The 19,023-nt window shown below is 35.8% G+C and overlaps 1 long non-coding RNA gene across 2 annotated transcripts in view; it reads right to left on the bottom strand.

The window, feature by feature from the left end:
• Positions 1-16,986, bottom strand: part of LOC136290637 (uncharacterized) — a 128,438-nt gene extending 111,452 nt beyond the window's left edge. For both annotated transcript variants that reach the window (XR_010721267.1, XR_010721266.1), the window contains exon 1: positions 16,786-16,986. This is a non-coding gene — a long non-coding RNA (uncharacterized lncRNA). The remainder of the gene's footprint in view (positions 1-16,785) is intronic.
• Positions 16,987-19,023: the final 2,037 nt, after the last annotated feature.

Genomic DNA, 19,023 nt, shown 5'->3' with positions numbered 1-19,023 from the left:
TGGAATACAGAGGGATCTAATAACCGTCAACAGAGCTGTAATGATTTCCAGTCTCATCAAACACCTTAGAGTCATTTTCAAACTCCTTCCCAACTTTCTCCGATTCATCTCTGAACCATATGTATCAGCAACCCCAAAACAACTTCTGCTGCAGAAATTGTTCTCCCTCAAGGTCCCTGAAATAAGTTATTTTCTCTTTATCCTTAGGCCAGTGAGTTTTAGATATGGCTTACATTATTGAAAAGGCTGAAAGAGTTCTTCAGGAAAGATGAGTCTTAAATTTCATTTTGCTCTAGTGCCTAGGTTTCTTAATGTTGGTTGTTTAGTTGGGGATTAAATCCCTGAATCCTTTTCTAGACTTCAGAGTCTAAATCCCTTATTTCAAAAAGTTTTCTTTTCAAAAAAGCTCCCAGGAAATAAAGAAGCGAGACATGTCTTTCAGGTGATGAACAGAAAGATAATTTAAGCCAAGATGTTATTTCATTTTTGTTCTCTACTTGAAAACATTCAAACTAAACAGATAATCCCTCATTTTGTAATACTTTCATTTCAGGTCATAAGTGAAGAGCAAGGGAGATCATGACCCTATAACCTACTAGCTCAGATGCTCACATGGTGCATTAAGCAGCAGGAGGTTTGCTACTGACACTTGAATTTCACTAATGCTATTTAAAAGTAACAGTCACAAACTGATAGTACAATTTTTTCCAAAGCATTGCAACTTTGTCCTAAGGTAAAACCATGTTTGAATTTCCAGTCCCAAAAGACTTGGTGGACCAAAACCTACACACAACATGCATCACACCTTAGAAAGATCTTTGGTCTGTGCAATAAGCACAAAGCCAAGTTTTTGTTCACGAATTTCATAAGATAAAACTTTTTGTGGTGACCACGTTGGTGGTTATACCTTTATTTTTGGATAGCTGATTTCAAGCCTTTGGATGATAAAAGGTCCAAGTCAACAAAACTTGTATTTTCACTGGTCCAAGATAGCATGATAAATTAAAGTATTACATTCTCTGTCAGTGTGAAAAGAAGTGGAGAACTTTATTGATAATCAGCTTATACAAAATTGTGACTCTGTTTAGCACCTTCACCAAGTTTTTTCTTCTATCTGGAAGAAAATCCAATTGTTTCCCTGGATTTGCTAATAGCATTCTGTCTCATGAATGAAATATACCGGTCATTTCCTTCCACACTGACATTCAAAACAGTATGTGGGACACTCCACATAACTATATTTTGTTCACTGACAACCCAAGGGATTGTTAAGGTTGGAATAATCCTCTAAGATTGTTGAGTCCAACTATTAACTGAGAGCACTGCTACATTTACCACTATACAATGTCTTCTAGTGTCACACACATATTGTTTGACAACTTCCAGGGATGGAGATTCCACCACTTCTCCAGACAGCCAGTTCCAATGCCTGTTCACCCTTACAGTGAAGAATTTTCTCCTAATATCCAATACAAACTTCCCCTGGTACAACTTGAGGCTCTGTGCTCTTGTCCTGTCACTTGTTACCTGAGAGAAGAGACCAAGCCCCACCTGGCTACACCCTCATTTCAGGGGGTTGTAGAGAGCAATAAGTTTCCCTCCCGAGCCTCCTTTGCTCCAGGCCAAACAACCCCAGCTCCCTCAGCCACTCCTCATCAGACTTGTGCTCCAGATCTTTCATCAGTTCAATGCCCTCCTCTGGACACACATACTGTACCATGTAAACAAACTAACAAATTAACATCTTGAATTGGCGCCTAATACTGAAAGAACAACTCCTTTGTTGCTCTGGTTCCTATTGAGGTGCCTCAGTAGCTGGAATAGTTCTCTACAGAGTTGAAGGTGAGGTTCAAAACTCTTCAGGGAAGCTCCCAGGTATTTTTCCCTATGAGGTCAAGCTGCAACCAGAGCTCACTCAGCTGGATATGTGAGTCAATTTCAAAAGTACAAAGGTGATTCCTGTAACACAGTAACTGTACCAGTACTTATCCCAGTACCACTCACTGCTCAACTGCTGAGCTACAGGCTACTAAAACAGCACTGGTTGATAGTACCCAGGTAACCAGGTAGACATAAAAAAAAGTGTCACTGGAAAAAAGCGGCATTAATTTGTAAAACAGATTCATGTAGGCTTGCGATCTGCAATGGAAAAAGCAGCAGAAACTAACAGAAGAGAGGGAAAACAAATGCAGCACCAACCACAAAACACAATTAAAAACAAACATTGCTTGGTATGGTATTGGACAAAGTCAGAATGGCTTCTGAAAAATAAAGGAGCATTATCAGACTTGGGAACTAGCATTTAAACTAGTTAAGTTCATGGATAACAGATGTCTGGCCAATACTACAAGGTTTTCAAGAAGATTCATTGCCAAAGCATCTCAAAGAAGCCAAGTAGCCATGGCATAAAAGGATGGCCCTGTACAATTTGTTGAAAAATGGTGAATGGTCATAGTGGAGAGATACTGTGTTGAGGTTTTCACATGTGTTGGGATACATGCTAATCAACACTACAAATATATAAACTACTCATTACAGAGAAAAAAAGAGTGAAGTGGAAATGGTTGTTTGAGAAATTACTTTGTTTAAAATAGATTTCAGCACCTACATTTAGTAAGTTCACTCTTGTATTAAAAGAAAGCAAAACTGGGGGCTACAATAGATAATTTTAAGGAAAGGAAAAAGGAAAAAACAACAAAAAAACACAGTTCAAAAGTGTAATAGCAGTCAAAATAAGCTTGGTAATTGTTAGGAAAGGTGTTGTGCTTGACAAAGCACATAGTGAAACTATTTAGATCCAAACACTATTCTTAAAAAGCTTAGAAGCTTAAGAAGTGCAAATTAGGAGCTCAGAAAAAGCCATGGTCAAACAACAGCAGTTTCCAGAATATAACAGAAACCAGTTGTATGGAATGATTTCTCAGTACCCAAAGTAGTATCATCAGCACCAAAAGAAATAGGTTGGCTAAGAAGAAAGTCTTTCAACACACAGTGCAATAAAAATCTTTCTATGAGCTCTGAAGTTTACCCCTACCCCCTGAGCTCTGCTTACACAGGGGCCAGCACAAAAACCCATATGAGCAACATTTTCTTCCTTCACTAGAGTTTAAAAGATGCATTTTCTGTATTGTTCTGGTACTGGTTATCTTTGTGCCTTGAATTGAAAGGAGGATTTGCCCTTAAGAAATAAAAGGAGTCTGACAGTCATGTAAGGGCCTTTCTTCTGAGGTAATACACAGAAAAGCTTTTTCTGGTATTTGATTTGCCACACTCCTAAATATTCTCAAAAATACTTGTAAGTGAATTAAAAAAAAATTCCATGGATCTGTCCTTTTAAATTTATTTTAAAGTACGATAGAATTATTTATATTTTAGGAATTTTTGCTACTTTACCAGTCAGAGTCATTTACCCAGCAGATCTCTCTTGTTGCCCAACAGTGCCTGTTACTTTGATGTTGGAGAAATAGTTAGAAGGAAAGGAATCTTGATCTCCAAAATTACTCCATGCATTCAAAAGTAACCGAACCCCTTGAATATTTGAAGTGAAACACTTAACTTTTGGCAGATCCTTTAAAATGTAGAGCTAGAATGCAGCGGGCTAAAGGAATGATCACTAATAAGGAGTTTTAGGCACATGGTGCCCACCAGCTTACACTGAGAAAGAGTACTGAACAGTTTGGAATGTAGCTTGGAGCAAAACTAAAAACTCTTCGGCTTTCCACCAGGTATACACTACAGTTTTATTCTCTCTTCTGGAAAAGTAACAAGTTCTGTACATATTTGCTGAACAAAAGCCCAAACAAAAGTAGCAAGTTCTGTACACATTTGCTGAATAAAGCTCAAACAAACAATCCTAGAATATAACCCAGAGTTAGAGCACAAGTCACACATGCATCTCAGTATTTACAAAGTATTGGTGAATATAAAGACTTTTCAATCAGAAAATATCTGTAAGATGTTTTGTCAAACATGAAAGGAAGTGTGCAGAAAAAGCAAAACTTAGTAGAATAGAGTATTATGCATGTGTTAACTATAAGACAGTTTATTCTGCCATTCTAAGTACAGTAACCTCTGCAACCACGCTAGAAGAATTTGGATTACACAGCAGCAACTACAATCAAACCTACAAAATGCGCAAACCCGCAAGTTTATTTGATCTGACTTTAAAACTAGTAAAAGCACTTTTCCAAAGCTTGTATTACATTGTGACTTCTGATGGGAAGGACTGCTTTATATAGCTGATTCTTGAAAACTATGTTTTGGTATGTGTTAGTCATTAAAGACGGTATTCCATAAAGAATCTCACAGCTTGAAAGACAGATATTTTTTCTCAGGTTGAATTTTCTTTGTATTAAGGAAAAATACACTTCCATTCAAAGTATACTGGCTTTTTGGAGGTTTGAAAAATATCTGAAGGCATTGCTTTTGTATAGTTAAAAAAAATCTTATTTTCATGTAGACACATGCCTTTCATGAACGTCTTAACTCAGTAATTGCCAGATTCCATGGATCGGTTACTAAAGCCTGAAGGCAAAGGTATGTGCCATTCCTGATGTTGTCCTGCCCAGCACCAGCAAAACAATCAACAAGTAAGGAATCAATGAGGTGTGGTACCTGACAATAGGGATGTAAATGACTAATTAGTAAATCTGGTTTAGCTATTCTGTATTTATTTCTCAAGCTCCCAGCTTCATTTTTAAATGCAAGGTTTGTCCTGTATGCTTATCTCCAGGACAGGTTAAAACTCCAAGAATATTGCCTCCTTAGTCCATCTAATGACTAAAAGAAAAAGTGGAGTTTTCATTCAAAATAAGGGGAGAAGTCTAATTAAAAATATAAAATAAGTATTAAATTTTCTTTCTCATGGAAAGCTGGTCTAAAGTAAGGGCTGTTGAGTTCTGGGAAATCTTATTTTCAATTAGTCTTGAATCTTTTGTTGTTGCTGTCATCATTGATGGTAAGCTATGGTATGCTTAGAATTTCTGTGGAGAATATGTTTACTGTCATTCATCACTGAGATTCACAGACATCCCATAACAGTAATTAATGTGGTTGTTTACTCAATGCTGTCACCAGAAGAGGATATAGCTTGTAGAGTGGAACTATTCAGGGGTCTGAAAATATTTTGTTTGTCAGTCGCATCTAAAACATGAGCCAACAAGTGTCTCTTTTAGGGTTCTCTACACATTTCAAGAAAATCAGAATTCTTGGCCAATAAAGAGTCTCTGGTTTAAATGGTTGTTTTGTCTGTAAAGCCAAATTAAACACTTCATTAACTCATTTTTAGTCAAAATTCAAAATTATGAAAGGATGACTGGTTTTCTTTGTAAGCCCTTATGTGCTGTTACTTGTAACCCTCACTCGGTGACAGAGGAGACTCCAGCATAAAAGTCATTCCTGTTGCTCATCCCCTGGTCAAACACAAGTTGCATGATGCTTAAATCATTTGCATAAAGCGCAAAAACATTCACCAAAAGATTTAGACAAAAAAGGCACGGAAATAAAAAAAGGAAGCATTTCTTCTGCTCCACAGCTCAAAGCTGTTCCTCTCATCAGGGTTTCAGAGACATAGAAAAACATAAAGCTTTGTATCATAGAAATCCTGTGGTGACATGTAAAAAGGAGAATTCAAGTTTTTTCATTTGTAAAATGAAAAGAAACAAGTGGTTTCAGAAAGGAATAAGATGTTACCATATCTCCCATAATAGATACTGAAAATATCTAGTAAGTACAAGATCTGATGCCATATCTGAGGGAAAAGCACAAAACTGTGTCAGGGGAGGTTTTGATAAATATGAGGAAAGCCTTTCACACAGAGGATGGTTGAGCACTGGAACAGGCTCCCTAGGCAAGTGGTCACAGTGCCAAGCCTGAGAGAGTTTAAAAACCATTTGGACAACGCTCTAAGGCACACTGTGTGACACTTGGGGTGTTCTGTGCAGGGCCAGGAATTGGACTGGATAGGAATCTATTATCTTAATCAGACCCTTCCAACTCAGGATAGTCTATGATACTGTCTTCTGTTCACTTCTTCCTTCAATTCCCTACTGTCAGGGCACACTTGAGAGGTTTATAAATATCTGCTCAGCAAACCCATTGGGGTGGTGAATTAAATACCATGAAACAGGACTAATCAGCCAAAGGAAGTACACACAGAGTGTCACGGTATGAGTTTTCTGCAGCACTGCTAAGGATTGCTTCATGCAGTAGTGCAGCTGCATGGGCATTCCATGCCAATATTCAATGAAATAGCACATCTGCTCTAGCAGACTCAACTAATCAAACAAAAGTTATCACTCCTAAATGGAGCAAGAAGTGAGACATATCCTATAAAAACATTTTTTTATAGAAGCAGGTCTATTTAATGTTTTAAAACTACCACTGGAATAGCTGGTATGACCTTCAGTTTTCAATGTGCAAGTATTTTTAGCAATCCATAACTGTCATAGTTGATGAAACTTTCTACTACCATTTACTTTCTACTAAAAGCTTTGTAAAACTTCCATTGTTCCTGACAATTTGTAATAATGTGTGGTTGTTCTAATGGGTGCATATGTGTGATTGCAATATTAAGAACACACTCTTTGATTTAAAGTACTTTGTTTTTAACAGGAAGTGGTATAGTAACTCTCAGAATTTTAGAGTTGGTTTACTTTAATAACATTTTAAAACTACAGTTAATTTCTTCCATTGCTATAGAATATTTTTTAACCATTTTCTCTTTCTCAGCTGAAAAATTAAGTTTTTCAATGAAATCTCTAAAACAGCAAGAAGCTGTTATGTATAACACTGTTCTAGCTGTTATGTATAACACAACACATTTATGTTATGTATGTGTGTGTATATAGATTTACAATACCAAGTTAGGAAATATAATTGTTATAAGTTCTTCAGTCAAACCTAAGGAGAGCACAGCCAAATTTTTAAAGTGCCTTATTAAAACCAAAGGAAAACCTGTAACTTTAGTTTACCTAGGTATATCTTAGGAAGGTTACAAGAGATATGGCATTTAATCCTTACAGTATTCTTTCTTCACATATTCTTCTGTGACACTTAAACTAATTTATAGAAAGATCATAAGTACAGATTTATATTTAAAGATTTATTTAAAATCATAAAGATTATATTTAAAGATTTATAGATTAAACCAATTTATACAAAGTTCTAAACATTTCCTTCATAAACTGGGAAAATGCAAGAGAAAGCCTTTGAAAAGTTTTCTGGTTTAAGTGTTGATATCAAACATCAAGTCACACAGGTATTTGTCAGCTTGCTCTTACTGCTTCACAGGGAAAGTGTCACAGCAGAAAGCAGATAAAGAAAAGCCTTGTACTACTCAGTGGAAGTTATTAAAGGATTAGTTGACAAGTTTATGACTGTGGGGACCTGCCTGGGTGCCTTGTGTGACAAGAGAACAGGAGCAACCCCCATAGACAGAACCAGTCCCAGCCGATGAACAGCACTGGTCTCCTTGTGATAATGTATTTAAGAAAGGGCATAAAGTGCTGCAAGCCTGTTTTGAGACGCAGAGTGAAAAAAAGTGTGGGCAAAAAAGCCCTGCAGACACCAATGTCAGTGTAGGAGTGGGAGGAGGTTCTCCAGGCACCAGAACAGGGATCAGCCTGCAGCCCATGCAGATGGAATGGAGGTGCTTATACAGCTGCAACCCATGGACGGGAACACAGAGCAGGTATCCACATTGATGCTTGGCGGGAGAGGATGTAAAACACCATGAATGAATTTGATCCTGAGAAGAAGGGAGAGATGAGGTCAAAGTGGGCTTACTTTTGTCTTTGGTTCTCACTCTCTTATTCTTTTTTTAATTGGCAATTAATCTTCCCTAGTCAAGTTTATTTTGCTCATGATGGTAATTAGCTGGTGATTTCCTTGTCTTTATCTTCACCCCTGCACTTTTTGACCTTATTTTCTGATCCTGTCTTGCTGAAGCAAGCGAGAAAGAGAGCAGCTGGTTGGGGGTCTGACAGTCAGCCAAGGTTAACCCACCACAATTTTTGTAGATCTAGGATAAGAATTATTTAGCCACAAAGGACTCTGGAGAGCCTTCCAGAGTAATCTAAAAATAGAATTTAACTGTTTTATTAGAAGGCTAATACAATATCATTTCCTGCAGCAATGACAGAGGGCATCAAGAGGTCCTGTGTGCTATGCATAAGACCTTTAAATGAGGCCAACTGCACCTCTTTAGATAAATGCCTTTAGAAATTTATTCAATAACAACCGTTATCAGCATTGTGGAAAAGAGCACCAAGTGAACCTCAGTGACTAGCTCCTGATAGCATTCAGACCCAAATGAAAGTAAACATCGTTTTAACCTGCCTACAATTTCCCTACCAGTGATTTTGGATTCCCAATCTGAGTGTGATTTCTGAAAGGCAGGTACTCAGCATTATCTGAAAGTACCATTCACCTAACAACATCTTTGATAAAAAAATCACTTTCAGAATTCTCACTCCACTTCTTACTTAGAGGCAATTCTCAGCGCAAAGATGCAGTTACTTTGGTTTAAGCAAACAGGAATCAACAGTTTTAAAAAAGACTCTGAGAGTACTAACTCCTGAATTTAACAGCTTTTTGTTCAAGAGCACAAAACGCTCTGCCTTACTGATCTGTGATTTAACTTTGCTTGCTTACACTGTTATAGGTGCAAATTTACAACATGAAAAGTTATCAGTTGTTAAAAAGTCACTTGACTAGGGTCTGTGTGACCATAATGAACACTGGAGTAAGAATAAGTGCAAATTAAAAGAAATCATATGAAGCTAAGTTTTATCATATCTACAGAAAATTCTAGAAGTTTTCTAAAATATCTATATAAAACCAGAATGTAAATAAAACCCGCCAATATTCACAAATATCCCAAGCTGTATCAGCCTAAGGGAAGTACTCTGATTTCTACAACAATCTGTTCTCATAGTTCTATGACATCCAGTGTCTTCCAGATAAAAAAGCAATAAAAACGACTATCCTGATTTTAAGCCCCAAAGTAAAGGATTACTGTGATAAAGTCAAGCAGTTGTCTCTGTAGAGCATTTTAGATTGTCTGCAATAGAAAAAGCTGAGAGTGAGACATAAGTACAGGAAGAGAATCTGTTAGTGTCTGACATTAACTAGCAAAAAGCTCTTAAACTGTTAAACCAGTGACTCTCCTTCCTAGGGTTCTTACCACATTCCTTTGGGGTGCAAGAAGTTGAATAGCCTTTTTTTAACAAGGACTACATGGTAGGTTCTCCTATTCTTTTTAGGAGTATTTCATGTACATTAAATGGTGGAACCATAATCATAAAAATTCAAAAAGCATAAATATAAAAAAAAATATGTTGAACAAGACACAATATAATAGTACAAAACTCTGGGGAAGAAAATATTGCTGTGACTTCCTAGTGACTGGAAAAGAACTGAATCCAGGTGCTGTAATTAATTCATTGTGAAAGAAATAAGTGGATTACAGCAGAGAATACTAAATTCCCAAGGTTGATTTATTCACAATTATTTGAATGCCTGAGCAGGTGTCTTGATAGCAACATTAGCAGCGAACTTTACAATTCACAGGTGTAACATCCTTTTCAGAACTACAGCAAAGACAGCTGTGTTTCAACAATTTCAGCCTGCCAATTGTTTCTTATACTCCTGCTTTTCCCAAGATGTTGTGTCCCCCAAACTGCTGCAAACTTTTTTCACTCCTTCACTACAAAGAAATGAAAGATTTTGTGCTTAGGCAGACTTATAAGGTTATTTGATGTATTGCTGTTTTGCAACTACATATATAGCACAATCAGCAATTCCCTAGTGTACAGGAGCAAGGTTACTGTTTGCAGTCTTCAAACTTTTCTCATTTAAAAGCCATGCAAAACTCCAGTGAAAAGTTTCATGTTTGCCACAAAACTTATAAGTCCATTTTTGATATTAATAAATGTCCATTCCGAAGGTGATACAGCTTCATGATCAACGAAGGTTTTCTTTTTATATCATATCTGTGAGACTATTGGCCTGATTTTACAAGGTAAGACATGGAAAACTAGAGTTGTGAAACCAAAGTACATAACTGGCTTAAATGGCTATTCCTTAAACACAGGAGGAATTAGTAATTTTTAGAGGATTAGTAGGCACCTCAGAACTCCATTGATAAAAACAGAACAGTCTATAATACTTCATAATAACATGTTGGTATACAAAAAAGAAGATAAGTTTTCTCTGTGTTGTTGCTGCATTATTCTGGCATTTAGTAGGAAGAGAGTCTTATTAAGTCTCAGAATAAAAATCTATCCTTCTATGAATCCTCTAGAAATTAAAATATAGTAAAATTTAAGTTTACATGACATCTATAAATTCTCCTAAGATACATCAGATATAGTCTGACCTATTAGGTTCTTTTAATTAAAAGATTATGATTTCAGTGAGATATTTGGTCAGTTTAAAGGCAATCAAATGAAGGAAATAGGCTTCATTGTGCCTCAAATCTTGAGAGCAAACTCTGAAAGCTGCAAGAAACATCTGTGCTCTATCAAACCTATTAAAAACCACGAAGACAAAAGTACCAAGGAGCATCAGTGCATTAATGTTCTAACCTCACTTAGATACAGCAAAATATACAGATTTATTGTTCCACCAATTATCATGACTTATCCTCACAATGGCTGCCTAGTCTACATAAGAAAGCTAAAGCCTTTTTGGTGTTGGAAATGTGGTCTAGCTACACCAAGGAGTGAAAGCACAGGGCTAGCAGAGAACAAAAGCAACTGCTGCACTGAAGGCTGTGCTTTTTAAGAGTGGCATTTTAGTTCTAATGAATCTCTTCCTGACGTGCCAGCATATCAGAAAGTACTACTGTGATCTCAGTTCTCTGCTCCTCAGAGCAGGGGCTAAAACTGACAACTCACTCCACTTCATAGGGAGAGAGACTACCTCTTAGCTCACGAAACTTAAAAGTGACCCTTCTGGCTGGATAAGAGAGACAGACTCCAATGGGAGAGGCATCAGTTCTTATTCAGCTGAAAGGAAAGGTGGTTCTGATGACAGGATTCAAAGGAAGAATAATTAAAATACAGCAGAGTGGAGGAGCATTTTTACACTGAATGATACTTATGATCCCCTAGTGGATGTCTCCTTTGCTAAACTTCAAATTTTATTCATATCTACAACATTATGAGTTTTGTTCATTAAAATGATTCAGTACCATTATAACTATGACATTTTATTATGACATATGCTAAGTAACTGCAATCAGGCTATAATTACTTCGCAAATATATTTGAAAAACCTAAAAAGGCTCTTAGGAAATTGCATACACTCTTCTTAATGGCATTTGTACAAACCATATATTTCAAAAATCGTCTGCATTATAGAAGTGTTTCTGTGCATAAGAAAAGATTGCCTGACTCCCCAGTGGCTAAGAAGAGTTAAACATGCACTAGCATCTCTGATGTATCAATTAGTCATATAAAGTAGAGGCAAGTCAAAAGACAAAACCTACAGTTACATAGAGAAAAATGTTTATCAAGAGCCCAAGAATGGCATTTGTGATCACTTCTGAAATGCCAGTACATGGTCACCTTTTCCAACTAAGTCATATTTTAGTATTAAAAATGTGATTGAACTTAAGGTACAGTGCTAAAAGCAAAACATCTGTCAATATTTTAGAGCTTGAACAACCTGTTAAGACTGAAAAGCAAAATGTTTTCATAAATTCTTAGTGAATTTCTGAGTGTATGTGATACTTTGCTAAAATATAACAGACTTGATTAACTCAGGGTAATTTATTTATTATACTGTTCGTTTTCTTGTTTCTTGTGTTTTGGGTGTTTATGCTTGGTTTGGGTGTTTTTTCCCCCACAGTATGTCCTCATAGCCTTGAATTTCCATTCCTTGTTTCAATAGTAAATCAGAAGCGATAAGATTTTGCAAATAAACATTTTAATCTTTTCTAATCCACTGATCTAATGAGTTCTTGTGGCATTTCCAGCTAACCTTATGGAATAAAGAATTTGGCTACTCAGAAGATTTTTTTTTTCCTTTATGTTATAGGCAAAATTAAAGGGTGTTATTTCCTTATTTATTTAGTAAATTCTTTAGTCTGACCAACCCAAACCTAGCTAAGCAGAATCTAACCCTCTAATCAAAGCAAGCAAAGAATTAGTAATAGCTAAATGAGCTGGGAAGTAATAAAATCATTGTAATACAAGGGTTCTTTAATAGACTGAGAGGTCTGTTATTTTTTGAAAAGTGACCAACATAAACCTGGATCCAGAGCTGAGTGTTTGGAAGAATTATTTTAATTTATTTTAAACCAAGTTTCTTTAACTGTTTAACACATTTCTTTAACATATTTTACGTTTCTTTAAGACATTCCTTAACTATTCAGAAATTACAAGGATGTTTACCTTGTGCACTGGGCAAGGCCTTAAAGTTGGAGCTTCTATTTGCAGGAACAGAAGCAGTGCCCTCTGGAATTGTCCATTTCATAAGCTCAAAACCAGTGAAGATAATATATATGTTCACAGTATGGGACTGGTTGGTCTACTAACATGTCCTGTGGGACTCAACTAATAGCATTATTTTTGTCAGAGTTGCCAGCAATAATGTGGATTATTTTGAAAGTTTTGAGATACCAATCTTTCACTGTCCTCCAGGGCTGCCTGGAAGACAGAAGTATAGTTTCATGAGAAAATAGCAAAGTATTCATCTCACATTAGAACAAATATGATAACTTTGAACTTCTGAGGAAAAGAAAAAAAAAAAAAAAAAAAAAGGTTTTAGCCCAGTCTGGGCACCTATTTGGTGTCCTGAGTGTTCAAAACCACATACTGGACAAAAAGGGGGGAAAAAAAAAATCAGAACCATATTCTTGTTCCCAAATAAATGCCTTAAGGTCTGACTTCATCATGCGCCCATATAATTTCCAAGAACTCATGTACTAATCTGTTTTCATTTTAAATGTAAGTGTAAATAATTATGTTATAATCATTTTAAAAAATGCATACAAACACCCATGAACCTTTCAATCTTGACACCTCCTTTTCTGTGGCAACTTGGTCTTTTGTGGGACTTCTTTGTGTGTTTTGATTTTTTTGTCCCCTCTGGTATTGAAATGCCATTGTGAGGTGCAGAAATGTCAGAATAACATACATTGTATTGCATTCTTAGAAGCATTCAAAAATCATTTGAACAGGGCAGTACCATAAAAATAAACAAACAAAAACCTCAACAAAGATCCACCTGTGCCATAATATCAGCTTTATATAACACTTTAAATTATTGCAAATCCTTTCAGCATTCTTAGTTGGTCAAGATCTATCTGGAGATTGTGTCACTCAAAGTTAGGTGTTTTCATTGAAACCAGGTTTCCGAACTTCCATCATAGAGCTTAAACAGGCGGAGCTATGAGGCTGACTAGACACCATTACAGAAAATAACTCAGCTCACTCTAGGTCCTACTGGGTAGATCTTAGCAGTGCTTATTTAATATTGCAAAGGTAAAAAAAAAATAACCAAAAAAACCACCCCATACACACTTATAGATTGGAATCTCTGTCAAAGAACACAAGTATTTGACATCATATTCATTGCACTTTTTTGCCAGTGAATGCTTTTATCATTTTACTTTGCCCTACTACTCTAATCTACATACTTATCCATGAGAGGATTTATTTAAAAAAGAAAAAGAAAGAGCACAGAAACTTCAAGTTCTTCCCTTGTTCTATTATGAAAATATTTTAAATGCATTTTATGTTCTGTAATTGTAAACAAACAGTCTTATTCAAGCCTTGACTATCAGATATATATGCTTGAAAAGTATTTCAAATACAAGAATGCAATATGGGATGCTTGAAAGCATTATCATGACATTGCCTCAAGTTCTTTAATGAAAGATTAAACTGCATGCTTTACGTAAGGGATATTGTCATCTGAGGCTCTCTTTTTTTCTTCCATAGGAGCTAGAGCACTTTTCTGCAAAGAATATACTCTGTATAAAATGGCCCTGGAATTTACTTTCAATTTGAATTTTTACTTCTTGTAATTTGAAAGGCAGCTTTGTGGCTGTTTTTGGCCTGCTACGGTTAAGGGGCATATCTTTAAGTGAAATTCTAAAGAATTCTCAGATAGTAATCTCTTGGAATTATGCATTTCATCTGTGAAATTGAAACACTTTCTTTAGAAACAAAAAATACTGCAACCTCCACTTATGAAAGGAACAATAACAATATTCAGCAAGGAAAGACCACTCCCAGTACAAAAGTCTAAAGTGTTTTCAATAGGATATATTTAAATATCTGTCCTATCTAGAGACTTTCAAAGCAAGAAGCACAATGAAAGGAATTCAATTCATTTATTCTTTGACTATGGTCTACACTCAGATGATTCCAGATGGAAAAGTGTGGAAAAGGGAAAAAAAAAGGAGGAAATCGACACTTTCTTACTTTAAGAATGGACCAAATTCACAAATATGATGATGATAATTCCACAGACAAATTCAGAACCTGTGGGAATTGGTGGAAAATGTATAATATTGGCACAATTCCTAGGAAACTGGTTTAATCTTTAGATGTTAGGGAGTCTGATTAGCCTCCAAAACACTACAGAGGACATTTGCATTTATCCAATGTTACATATCAGATCCTTCAACCCAGTCCATCAGATGTGGCCAACAAATTTCACAATTATTTCAAAAAGGTTCCCACCCAAATCAAAACATTTAACATTTTAACATTTAACATCTTATCTCCAGCCACTAAGCCATTTCACCAACTTCTCCACAGACTTGCAATGTTCAGCCCAAATGTGCTTGTGCAGACTATATAACTGCTAGCTTTTCCATCACTGTTGTTCTTTACCTAATCATCACTAACGTTCTACTTTTGAAACTTAAGAGAACACATACCCCCTTTCAACTGTTATCAGACCAAACTAAGAAAGCCAAAAAAGTTATTTTTCTCTCAAACCACAATATAAGAATTCAATTTTATTATTATGCTGACTGTCTTCCTTCAGGGCTCAACTTGGAGTTCAACTCTCAAGTTGCACACAAAAGAGATCTCATGAGTTTTATAAAGTAGTCTTATGACTGCATTTTTTTTCCTAATGGAAATGCCTTTCCTAACTGGTCATAGGCAAAATTTCTAATTTGTTTCCCAGTACGTCCCTTTTTGTCATATCAGTGTGTTACTGAGAAAATAAAATTTGCTCAGATTTGATCCAGATTACTTGTGCTCTTCACCACACTATGAAACAGCTTTATGCTTTTCCTCATTTTCATTATTTTTTGTCAAAGTTTAGTTTGATTTTTACAACTTATCTAATGCAGTTTTGTCCATTTTTTATTCCTTTTTTTGTATCCTTTTAAAACACAGAAACTAACAAAACCTTTTTTTCCCTCTCCATTCTCCAAAGAACATATTCATAGGCATCATGCTTATTCTTTCCACTATAATTTTTTAATATTTTCATTTAATTGCAGGTATTGTCAGAACACTGCAGAGTTCCAGAGCTTCCTGCAAAGACCCCGTCTGTGATCCCATGTGGCACTTCAGAGGTGAACAGGCCTATCATCACCTTTGCAGATTTCACTCTTTTGCATCTTATTTGTGCCTCTAATTTGCCCACAGCTCTGGCTAGATCTTCAGCAGACTCCCAGCTAGGATATACCCAATCAAGACAAAGTATCCCTAGACCACTCAAAAAAAAAAAAAAAAACCAAACCCCAACCAAAAAAAAAAAAAAAAAAAAAAAAAAAAAAAAAAAAAAAACACCAAAACAAACCCCCCCCCCCAAAAAAAAAAAAAAAAAAAAAAAAAAAAAAAAAAAAAAAGCCCAAAAAACCCCCAAACTTTCTGGGGAACAATAGATAGGACATTATGTCCAGGTGCATGACTGATAACTGTTACTTGAAAAAAAACATTTTACATAATGCCATTCCATACCTACATGGCACTTTTGGGTGGAGTACTGCTATACCAAACAGTCTGATATAACATTGCATATCAAAACAAACAAAGAAGTTAGAATTAGTTTTCTAATAGAAGGAATCTCATCACAGCTGAATTTGACCAAGACATACAATTTATCACCAAATTTACATAAACATTTAGAGAACAAGAGAAAAGAAACTTTTTCTGTGTTTTTGGTTTCGCAGATATCTCTTTGGCTATTACAAGCCAGATAATTATGTCTCTCACCCAGAATGAAGCATTCATCTGACTCTACTCCTACACAAAAATAACTTATAGTACCACCAAAGTATCCATTTTTTTGACAAGTTTGGAATAGCAACACACCAAATAATTTCATTACTACTATTTTTCTTTTTTTTTAATCTCCCATTGCTTGAAGAGAGATTGCAAACTATGCTCACAGACTGTTCTGTCAATAGTGTGACTGCCATACTTTTAAAGAATTTGCCACACCTTTTGAAAGCATTTAGAAACAGAAAGATTTCTAAGAACAACCTGTGCATATTTCATCACTGCCAGTTTCTAGTTTAAGTTATGTAAAGCAAGATAAACAATCCGTGAACATCCAGGAGGTGCACAAAGTTTAAGGTATAAGGTTAATACAAAAACTGCCTAATTCTATTTCACAATATCTCATCTTAAATGCCTTTTCAGAACTAACAGAAACACCGCATGTCATTAAAGTCAGCAGCCCATATAGGCATCCATCCATCACTACAGACCTCACTGAACATTTTAAACACACTTGAAGTTTCTAGTTCTAGCTAAATGATCAGTTTTTCTCTCCAAAGGAAAGACATGAAATTCATCATGCAATTACCTTAACATCCCGCTGTGACAGAAAGGGTCCTTGTAACTCATCTGTGGCAATATACTTTGTTTCTTGTATGGCAGCTGATCAGAAAAAGAGCAGTCAGACTTGAGTCTGGGGCAGGAATTCTTTCCAGGCTTGTGGTATAGCCTTTTCTTGGAGATTAAACCAAATTTGTGGAACAAGCTTTTCTCCTGGAGAGAAAGGAGTCCTCCTTTTTTCTGAAAGTATCTGATCAACTTCAGCTGGGCAGGCACACCCCCAGGAAATAAACACATCACAGGTGTGAAATAGGAGATTTGGAAAGAAGAGCTGGGAATAGGAATCATAACTAATAAGCAGTGGGGAAAGGAAGAGCCAAATGGAGTTTCAGGATGAAAATATTTTTTTGGTTTGCTTTTTTTCTATATGTTGATGGACTTTTTTTGCTGAAAGAAATTCATTGCCACCAATGTATTTAATTAAGAAAAATGTGAATGTATAAAATAAACTCCTATCTTTTCAGACTCAAACATTCAATAAAAATTCATTGGCTTCAGAAGAACAAATGTTTCTTGGTTCTAGATAGTAGTTGAAAATTCAACAAAGATAAAAGAAATAGGAAAGGACTTCCACATAGCTACAGAAAATCTTAGTCCAAATACTTGCTTCTTCTTAGTTCTGGATAAAGTTAGGAGCTGTTGTCTCAAGCAGTCCCAGTTACAATTGCTCATTTACTGCCTTGCAGCTGCTCCATTCCATGTTCAGCTGCCAGAAGTAAAGGACTCCCTCCTTTGGCGTGCAGTTGACACAGCTGAGTGTAGGATAACAGCGCCTTCTCTCAAACTGCAAGTGCAAACATGAGGGTGAATTAGAGAGAATTCTGCAGTGCTTTGATAAAATATTTCTTTGCATGTCTTCTAAAAAAAAAATCAAATCTTGAAAACAGTCTAAGGGGAAAAATATTTTTTAGCTGTGCCCTGCTCTAGGAATGTTATCAACAAATTTCTCCTAAGTAGCAAATCATCTGCATTAGCCTTAAAAGAAAATACCCTTAACAACTGGCACTGCTAATCATAATGATGAGTAGGGGAATCATTATGTAAATGATCATTTATGAAGCATCTCACTGGCATCCCAACAGGACAATAAAGCATTTTATAAATAAAAAGAGTCTGTAAGGCAGAGTAAGAATTTTCTTGGGTTTTTTGTTTTGGTTTGGTGTTTTGTTTTGTTTTGGTTTTGTTATCAATGACAAGAGTTCTTTTGATATTTTGGTCATACTGAATAAGGCTGCAACATGTTTGAAATAATTTCTGAGAAAGATTTTGGGAGAAAGTAGGTCTGATACTTCCCCTTCCTATTGCACTGTTCAAAGACAGTAAGCAAAGATTAGCAAAAACTTTGCTAAAAAAGCCCAAATTCTTAGTGAAAATTCAAATTTGAGAATGCATACCAAAGTATGACATCGGTAGCATTAGGATATTCTTATTTTTGATGCCACAAAGTTCATATGTAGTATCATAGTTTAGGCTATCCACACTAATGGGATAAGGCTGAAGTCAGTTTATCTTGTGTTCCAGTAGTTGTAAGAACTCTTGCAGACTCATAGCAAAGATTAACCTAATATCATGTAGTGCTTTAACAGCAGACCGTAGTAATTGTTAAAAACAGAGGAAAGTAGTGAAATATTTTCCATTTTCTGATTAGAATGTAGGGGTTTTCAGAACTAGAGGCCTGATCTACAGCATTATTTTTAATACCGACTGAAAAAACTGGTCTGAAGTTTTGATCCAGAAGCAGTGTATAAACAGATGAATCAGATCAGAAAGGAAAACTGTGCATTTATCAAAAAAGGTCTTCTGATTCTGAGATTGTCTGGAATCAGTTTCATAAAATTAGGATTAACCATATTTTCAAAATATCAAGAATGTGTTAGGCAAGTCACAATTTGTGACATTTCTGGATTTTTCTTTAGACAGCACTCTGGAAAATTGCTGGTGAAACAGAAGTGTCTGAGACAGCTGGAGAAAAAGTTAAGATCATACAGAATAAAATTTATGATTGTGGACAAGAAAGAGGCTATTACAAATGCCACTCTAATATACACACACACACACACATATATATATATATATATATATATATATTTACTTTTATCTAAAGGAATAATTTGAGAGGCAGGTTTGCAGGATGTCATTGCAGCTAGCACCTGCAGCAGGTTTCATATCTGAATGTCCTGATTTAAACCTTCTCTTTGATAAACCA

The sequence above is a fragment of the Chamaea fasciata genome, unplaced genomic scaffold, assembly GCF_029207755.1.
Source record: "Chamaea fasciata isolate MVZ Bird 193981 ecotype frontalis unplaced genomic scaffold, bChaFas1.0.hap1 SCAF_6, whole genome shotgun sequence".
Classification (NCBI taxonomy): domain Eukaryota; kingdom Metazoa; phylum Chordata; class Aves; order Passeriformes; family Sylviidae; genus Chamaea; species Chamaea fasciata.
This window is presented reverse-complemented; position numbering and strand designations above follow the sequence as displayed.